Source organism: Myotis myotis, unplaced genomic scaffold (assembly GCF_014108235.1).
Source record: "Myotis myotis isolate mMyoMyo1 unplaced genomic scaffold, mMyoMyo1.p scaffold_m19_p_19, whole genome shotgun sequence".
NCBI lineage: Eukaryota > Metazoa > Chordata > Mammalia > Chiroptera > Vespertilionidae > Myotis > Myotis myotis.
In genome coordinates, this window is record NW_023416323.1 from 22152637 (window position 1) to 22158439 (window position 5803).

The following is a 5803-nucleotide window of genomic DNA, read 5'->3' on the forward strand; positions in this document are numbered from 1 at the left end:
CTGCTCCCAACTGTTGGATATTGAAATTGATCTCAGTTTTGCATCATCATCATCATCATCATCATCATCATCTATTGCTTTAAGAAAAACATTTATCTACCTGTGTCCTAGAGAACAGTATTGTTTCTGTTAAAAAACAGGTATCTTAAGAAAAAATTAAATACAGTGGCCTGTGTTCAAAGGGTTTGGGTTAAACATAGTTAGTTTATTTGTTTTTAATAATGGGACTTCCCAGATTCATTAGTATGTTAATGCAGCCTTTGAATTCCAAAGCTCCGGACACCTTTACACACACACTAACACATGTGTGTGCTCGCTCTCTCCTCTCTCTCTCTCTCTGTCTGTCTCTGTCTCTCTCTCATCAACTGTCTAGGCTGGGATTGAATGAATATTTAGTACTTGAATTTCAAACAGTTTGGCATGTTTTATTAATAATGCTCATTGTGATTTTATTTTAAATAGTACCTATTATTGCTAATATCTTTTGTTACCATGAGGTTAAATATATAGAGAGAGATAGAAATATATGGATATCTATATATGGATATCTATATACTAGAGGCCCAGTGAATGAATTTGTGCACTGATGGGGTCCCTTGGCCTGGCATGTGGGGATAGGGCCAAAACCAGCTCTCTGACATCTCCTGAGGGGTCCCGGATTGCAAGAGGGCACAGACCAGGCTGAGGGACCCCCCCAGTGCACAGATTTGGGCCAGAGAGGGACTGCAGGAGGGCTCCAGGATGTGTCCAGCCCATCTTGCCTTGTCCTGATTGGCCGGACCCCAGCAGCAAGCTAACCTACCAGTTGGAGTGTCTTCCCCCTGGTGGTCAGTGCGTGTCATAGCGACTGGTCAAACGGTCAGACAAACGGTTGGACACTTAACATATTAGGCTTTTATTATATAATATATAAATATATATATATATATATATATATATATATATATAAATATATATTTATTTATTTTTCTCTGTATATGTGTGTGGGTATTTCCCCCCCACCCCATGTCTCTTACTTCTGTGTTTTGAGAGTGTTTAAGGTGAAGGTTTGGGAATATTTATGGGAGATTTATGCAGGCTTCTAGAATGTTCTGGAATCTTGTTCAGAAAAGAGGGTAATGTGAATTTTTTCCTAAATCATCTAAGATGTAGTGGCCACCTCTCTCCCTCAATTGGGTTTGAAGACAGCCATTAATAAAAGTGAAGACAAGGGCTTCATCATAAAGTCCTTCAATTCTAGGCCACACCAGGTAAAATTCCCCAAGACCACGGCTAAGGGCGAGCCCCATCTCAGAAAACCAGGCCGAGGATTCTGAACTTTCACCAATATGGCCACGCAAGTCTTCAAACCTTCCCAGGAGGTTCTTCAGCAGCAGAACAAAGAATGCGATCGCAAACCTGGCGAGACCAGCTGACCCAGAGTTTAGCTTGATTCTTTCGCATTCAGCCTTTCTCTGTTTTGCTGACACAAAGCTCCAGCCCTCTCTTGTCTTGGTTCCAGAGGGAGCAAGCATTCCCCACCCAGGACTTGAACGGGCCGCCCCGAGTGAGATTCGCCCGGCCACGCACCAGACAGGCAGGGTATCTGGGGAAAATGAACCCCTCCCAGCAAACCCACGGGGGTGAGAACACACATGCTCTTCTCAAGGAAAACTCCTGGCAGAGATAAAAACCAGCCACGGGGGCAGCCCCAGAAAGGTTTCTTGCTAGTAGGTACCGAGAGACTTAAAATGTTCCATCTTGTTAGCCATGTAAGAAGATAATCAGACTATGGTATAGCTGTTCACAGAATGCAGGCTCATAGGGGCATTACAAGATTTATCAAGGATTTCTTTAGCTTGAAACATACAAAACTGTATGGAGTACAGTCACAACTATATAAAACTAAAACGTAAAAACTAGTGGATTTTAAAATAAAGAAAATAATCAGACTCTTTGGTGGTTGTCTGGAGTGGTGAGACAGTGGCCACATTTGCTTTTCTGGTTTTTTCCCCCAAGTTCAAAAGCTGAGCATTCATTTTAACTTTCTAATAAAAGCGCAGTAAATTTTGTTTAAAGAAAATTCTCCATCAGTTATAGCTAAGACTGACTGTATTTAAATGCAATGGTAGGACTTTTTTTCTCTCTCTCTCCCTGAGTGAATCTCACAAGTCGTATTGAAAGGACATGGAGAAAGAATAAAACCATATTCGGGCAGGTTCCTGATGGAAACCACATTGGTTCAGCTTCGAGGCGGCCGCACAAGTCTGTACACAGGAAGGAAGGCAAGGGAGAGATGAGGTTGAACGAGTGAGAGAAGCCACAGCGGCGGAGTGGTTTGCAGGCACACGGGCTCAGAGAGGTGAACTTACTGGGCCAACATCACAAAGGAAGTGGTGGCCCCAGGATTCTAACGTTGTCCTTGTCGGTGAAAAGGGGACAGCAACGTTACACTCCAGCGTGAGATGTAAATGAACAAAACCCGCGTTTCAGTGCAGCCTCTGGGCACTTGGGAAGTGACACCTGAGGAAGGTGCAGTTCCTCATCTGGGTGCCCGGCCTCAAACGAGAAACTGTCCCCGTTCCAAAGGAAAAGGGCAAGCACCCAGCAGACACCACGGGAAACCAGGGCAGCCGGAGGCAGACAGGAGCCTCTTCAGTCCCAAGGAGTGATGGAGAGCCTCCATTTGCATATCCCTCTTTGGGAAATTGAAGGAAGCTTTTCTTCTCTCACACCTAAGATGCAGGAGGGCAAGGCCTTGTAAACAGATCAGCTCGCACAGAGACGATCTCTCTGAGGGTGCGGCCCATTTCATACAGGCAGCCAGTGCTGCAGCCAGTGGGGGAAACGCATAAGCCAGAATGAGCCAGAGAGGCTGGGGTGCTGGTGCTGGTCTGGGTAAGGCATTCAGATGGGGTCCAAATGGTGTCACAGTTGTTGATTGACAAGGAACAGAAGGCATGATGTTCTCAGAATCCATAATGTGGTAAACTTGTAGTAACTTGGCTGAATTGAGGGATTTTTTCTACCCAAATCGAATGTAGAGTCACCCAGAAGTGCCACTTGAATTAAAATTGTGAACTTGGAACTGTGGGAAAATGAAAGACAAAATGCTTATACTTTATTACTATGTTTAAATATATTTTTATTGTTGATAGTATTACTAATATATCCCTAACCCAAACCCTTTATCCCCCTCCGCCCTGTCCCTACCCCCACTCCCAGATCTCCACTACTCTACTGCCCGTGTCCATGGGCTCTGTATACAAGTATATAAGTTCTTTGGTTTAATCTTTTCTCGTCCCCCTAACCCAGGGGTGGGCAAACTTTTTGACTTGAGGGCCACAATGGGTTCTTAAACTGGACCGGAGGGCCGGAACAAAAGCATGGATGGAGTGTTTGTGTGAACTAATATAAATTCAAAGTAAACATCATTACATAGAAGGGTACGGTATTTTTTTTTTTTTTAGTTTTATTCATTTCAAACGGGCCGGATCCGGCCCTCGGGCCGTAGTTTGCCCACGGCTGCCCTAACCCCACATCGAGGAATGCCAGTCTGTTCTTTGCCTCCATGCTTCAGGTCTTATTTTGTTGGTCAATTTATTTTGTTCATTAGATTCTACAAATTAGTGAGATCATGTGGTATTTGTCTTTCTCAGATTGGCTTATTTCACTTAGCATAATATCCTCCAGGTCCATCTGTGCTGTCCCAAAGGGTAAGAGATCCCTCTTTTTTTACAGCTGCATAGTATTCCATTGTGTAAATGTCCCAAGCTTTTTTATCCATTCATCTACTGATGGGCTCTTGGGCTGTTTCCAAATCTTAGCTATTGTAAATAACACTGATATGAACACAGGGGTGCATATATTCTTTCTGATTGGTGTTTCGGGGTTTTTAGGATATATTCCCAGAAGTGGGATTGCTGGATCAAACGGAAGTTCCATTTTTAATTTTTTGAGGAAACTCCATGCTGTTTTCCATAGTGTCTGTACCAACCTGCATTCCTACCAGCAGTGGACTAGTGTTCCCTTTCATCCACATCCTTGCAGCACTTGTTTGTTGAATTTTTTTATGATAGCCATTCTGATAGGTGTGAGGTGATATCTCATTGTGATTTTAATTTGCATTTCTCTGATGATTAATGACTTTGAGCATTGTTTCATATGTCTCTTGGCCATTTGTATGTCCTCTTTGGAGAAATGTCTATTCAGGTCTTCTTCCCATTTTTAAATTGGATTGTTTGTCTTCCTTTTGTTTAGTTATATGAGACTTTATATTTTTGGTTATTAACCCCTTATCAGATGTGTCATTGGCAAATACGTTCTCTCATACACTGGGCTCCCTTTTCATTTTGATAGTGCTTTCTTTTGCTGTGCAGAAGCCTTTTTATTTTGATGTAGTCCCATTTATTTATTTTCTCCTTAGTTTCCTTTGCCCTAGAACAGTGGTCGGCAAACTGCGGCTTGGCCAGCTGCGGCTTGCGAGCCACATGCAGCTCTTTGGCCCCTTGAGTGTGGCTCTTCCACAAAATACCGGCTCTTCCACAAAATACAGACTTCTGCACATGGGCCACGAAGTTTCAATCTCACTGTACGTGCGCGCCCACACGTGGTATTTTGTGGAAGAGCCACACTGAAGGGGCCAAGGAGCCGCATGTGGCTCGCGAGCCGCGGTTTGCCAACCACGACCCTAGACTATGTGAGATGTCTGAGATTTTGCTGCCAATGTTCTCCTCTAAGATTTTTATGGATTCATGCCTTACATTTAAGACTTTTATCCATCTTGAGTTTATTCTTGTGTATGGTGTAAGTTGGTAGTCTAGTTTCATCTTTTTGCATGTGTCTCTCCGGTTTTCCCAGCACAGTTGTTGAAGAGACTGTCTTTACTCCATGATATGTTCTTGCCTCCTTTGTCAAATATTAATTGACCATAATGGTGTAGCGGCTCAATTTCTGGGGTCTCTGTTCTGATCAATTAGTCCAGGGGTCCTCAAACTATGGCCCGCAGGCCACATGCAAATACAAATATTGTATTTGTTCCCGTTTTGTTTTTTTACTTCAAAATAAGATATGTGCAGTGTGTATAGGAATTTGTTCATAGTTGTTTTTTTAAAATATAGTCCGGCCCTCCAACGGTCTGAGGGACAGTGAACTGGCCCCCTGTTTAAAAAGTTTGAGGACCCCTGCATTAGTCTATGTGCCTATTTTTGTGCCAGTACCAGGCTGTTTTGGTTATAATGGCTTTGGAGTATAGTTTGATATCTGGTAATGTCATCCCTCCTACTACATTCTTCTTTCTCCAGATTACTGCAGCTATTCAGGGGTCTTTATGGTTCCATATAAATTTTTGGAGTATTTGTTCTGGCTTTGTGAAGTATGCCATTGGTATTTTAATAGGGATTGCATTGAATCTTTAGATTTCTTTGGATAGTATAGACATTTTAATAATGTTAATTCTTCCAATCCATGAACATGGTACACGCTTCCATTTGTTTGTATTTCCCTCTATTTCTTTTTGCAATGTCCTATAGCTTTCCAGGTTCAGATCTTTTACCTCCTGGATTAAGTTTATCCCTAGATATGTTTTTTGTTGTTTCAATGGGATTGCTTTTTTAGTTTCTCTTTCTGAGAGTTCATTATTGGTGTATAAAAATGCCATTGATACTCACCGGGCAGGGGAGAGACCATGATCACGAAGGTGGTTTTCCCAGGGTGAGGCTTATCCATTGCCCTCATGATGTGCTGACCCCTGCGATTTCCCCAAATGTGGGAAACTCGGCTGCATCATATGTGGTAGTGGGGCCTGCGTTCATGCTCTCCCCTA

The 5803-nt window shown here is 42.9% G+C and overlaps 1 non-coding gene across 1 annotated transcript; it reads left to right on the top strand.

Moving 5' to 3' along the window:
• The first annotated feature begins 5640 nt into the window (after window positions 1-5640).
• LOC118674894 lies at window positions 5641-5803 on the top strand. The gene has a single exon (XR_004973740.1). It is a non-coding gene; the product is annotated as a U1 spliceosomal RNA (small nuclear RNA).